Raw genomic sequence first — 3639 nt, forward strand, 5'->3', positions numbered from 1 at the left:
GGTGAGTAAAAGCTCTTTTTTTTTTTTTTTAATTACTTTGTTTGTTTGACTTTTTGAGGGGCAGGGTTGCACTGTGTAGCCCTGGCTGTCCTGGAACTCACTCTGTAAACCAGGATGGCCTTGAACTCAGAGATCTGCTTGTCTCTGCCTCCCGAATACTGAGATTAAGGGTGTGCGCCACCACCTCCTGGCAAAAATGATTATATCTTTATCTGTTGTTTTCTGAGCGTGAGTGCATGTGGGTGTTCCACAGCCTGTTTGTGAGGGTCAGACCACAAGCTGCCAGAGTTGCTTCTCTCCTTCTACCACATGGATCCTGAGGACTGAGCAGGGGTTGGCGGGGCTTGGCCGCAGGTGTCCCTACCCACTGGGCCATCCTATCAGCCCATCAGCTTCTTCTTACCATTTAGAGCCCACAACCCTGCCAGTCTTTTGGGTGACTGTGCCAGCACTAGAGTGGGTGACAACAGAGGCTGGCTGGCATCAGCTGGCTGAGTCATACATCTGTTTGATTTTCCAGTCAGTTTGTATGCACGTCTGTGGCTGATGTTTGTGTGTATTTGTGCATTCATGCATGTGAATGCAGGTGTGTGTGTGTGTGTGAAGTCAGAGGACAGTTTTAGGGATTTGTATGTCTCTATTTCCTCTACCAGGCTAGCTGGCCCAAGAGTCTCTGAGTTCCTGCTCCCATCTTCCTATAAGAGTTCTGGGATTAGATGCTGCCAGCCTTTACCTGGATTCAAACTCAGGTCCTCATCGTGTCCGCGGGAGCACCAGTGAGCAGAATCCCAAATCTTCCAGGGTGATACATACCCTGTGGTCAGTAAAGTACAACACACAGAGTCCACCCTTTCACCCACTTCTGCTAGGCCCTTCATCCCAGAGGCCGATCGACTAAAGTTCACAGGTCAAGTCTACTCTATCCTCTGGATAACACTGTGACATCGAGCTGGGCTGGTTAGTTTGTCAACTTGACAAAATGCTAGGGTCATCTAGTGAGGGGGAGCCTCTACTGAGGAAATGTCACCTCTAGATAGGCGTCTAAGCAAGCCTGTGAGGTATTGTCTTGATTGATGATTGATGGGGAAGGGCCCAGTCCACTGTGGGTGGGGCAGGTGGTCCAGGGGTGGGTAAGAAAGTAGGCGGAGCAGTGAACAGAATCCCTCCACGAGCGAGCTGTCTTCAGTTCCTGCCCTGACTTCCCCTCATAATGGGCGGAAGCCGGAAGCTGGAAGCTGACACCACACACCCTTTCCTCGCCAAGATGCTTATTATTTCTGCACCGACGGTGATGGCTCCTACGTGGCAGCAGAGTCGCCAGAGAAAGCCTGTGATCTGTGAGCTGAAAACATTTACGCCACCGTCTGTGCACAGAGAAGCATTGCAGATGGCGGTGTGTTCGTTTCCCGAGCTGTCTCGGGCCACTTGCGGCTCCCTTTCTTTCTCTAGTTCACCTCTTCTTTTTCTATACAACAAAAATAATGAAGATGTGCAGCCGCAGCTCCACCCGCTGGAGAGTCTTCTCATCCACCTTTTATCCCCTTGTTTCCGGCTATTATTATGTAGCCCAGGCTAGCATTCTATCTGTGATCCTTCTACCTGTGCAGCACCATGTCTGTTACCACTAAACGTTACAATGGCCTGCAGAGCCCTAGGAAGATCTGCCGGGCTTCACTGTACATGGAGCAGCTGTGAGCACATGTTTACTTGATACCAGGTAGTCTGACACCGAATCTCTCTCTCTCTCTCTCTCTCTCTCTCTCTCTCTCTCTCTCTCTCTCTCTCTCTTTCTCTCTCTCTCTCTCTTTTGGTTTTTCGAGACAGGGTTTCTCTGTGTAATCCTGGCTGTCCTGGAACTCACTCTGTAGACCAGGCTGGCCTTGAACTCAGAAATCTACCTGCCTCTGCCTCCCAAGTGCTGGGATTACAGGTGTGCGCTGAGAATATAATTATCTCTCGCTCCCCCTCCCCTCCCTCCCCCCTCTTCCCCCTTTCTCCCTCTCTTTCCCCTCCCCTCACCCTCCCCGTCTTCCCCTCCCCCTCTTCCCTCTTTCCCCCTCCCCTTTTCCCTCCCCTTCCCCTCCCCCTGCCCCTTCCCCCTCCCCCCTCTTCCTTCTTCCCCCTCCCTTCTCCCTCCCCCTCTTCCTCCTCCCCCTCTTCCCCCTCCCCTTTCCCTCCCCCTGCCCCCTCCCCCTCCCCATCTTCCCCCTCTTCCCCCTCCCCCTTTCCCCTCCCCTCCCCCTCTCCCCCTCCCCCTCTCTTTTTCCTTCCCCCCTCGCCCCTCCTCTGGTAACCCAGGCTGGTCTTGATCTCCTTATGTAGCCGAGAATGACGAGAATGACGTTGGACTTCTGATCCTCCTGTCTCCACCTGCTTCCTCAGCTGGGTTTTTGTTATTTATTTACCTTTGGGGTGCGGGAAACTGAACCCAGGACTTCTTCGCACATGCTAGAAAAGCACTCTCTGAACTGAGAACCATGGAAAGCTAAAGAACTGTTTCTTTCCATTAAAAAAATTGTTATTTTATGTGCATTATGCTTATTATATGTGTATGTGTCTATGCAGCCTGTACTTGCAAGCAGTGCCCTTAGAGGCTAGAAAGGAGCACTGAATCCCCTGCAACTGGAATTACAGACAGTTGTGAGGGACCATCTGGGTGCTGGGGACAAAACCCAGTCTTCTAAGTGCTCTTAGCTGCCAAACCATCTCTCTAGCCCCTTAATTACACACACACACACACACACACACACACACACACACACATTTGTTTGCAATCCTAGGACCTCATATATATCAGTCAAGTGCTGTCCCACTGAGCTCCAGCGTTGGTTTCTAAGACAGCCGACTACCTGGGCAAGCCCCAGCTGGCAGGCTCCAGGGAGCACCTGTCTCCTCCCCGGGGAGCCACACTCAGGTCCGCTTGCCCAGGCGGCACCCACTGAGCCATCTCCCCAGCCCCAGGTCCTCGAGTTTATATAGGCTGAAGATCTGAACACAGATAGCAGGTGATAAATAGCAAAGGAGCTTGACTTTTTACACAATAAAAGATGTACAAACTAAAATTACACGGAGATAACATTTTGTCCTACTATCAGATGGGCAAAATTTCAAAACGTTGACACCGGGAGCTGTGAGGACACAGGCGTTCACGCATATTGTTCATGGAGTGCGAAGCGACATCCTCGCTTTGGAAGGAGATCGGTAATAGCCATCAGCACTGAACCTGCCTTTCCTCTCCTATTTAGCAACACAGCTTCTAGTGATCTGTGCCCGTGAGCCACTGCAAGAGTTAACAGATGGTGAACAATCAGGGCCATCCAATCGAGGCCATTTGTGGCCGTATTTCTTGTGATAACAAAAGATTACAGACCACCCAAAAGCGGCTTAGGAGCGGGTGTGCGCTATACATATAAGAGGCAAAAAGTTATTACAGGATATATTGCTGATTGTGTATGTGTATGTATATATATGCATGTGTGTATATGTGTGTATGTATGTATATGTATGTATGTAAGTGTGTGTATGTGTGTATATGTATGTATGTATGCGTGTGTATGTGTGTATATGTATGTATGTATGCGTGTGTATGTGTGTATATGTGTATGTGTGTATATGTATGTATATTTGTATGTATGTATG

The sequence above is a fragment of the Apodemus sylvaticus genome, chromosome 2 (genome assembly GCF_947179515.1).
Source record: "Apodemus sylvaticus chromosome 2, mApoSyl1.1, whole genome shotgun sequence".
NCBI classification, from domain to species: Eukaryota; Metazoa; Chordata; class Mammalia; order Rodentia; family Muridae; genus Apodemus; species Apodemus sylvaticus.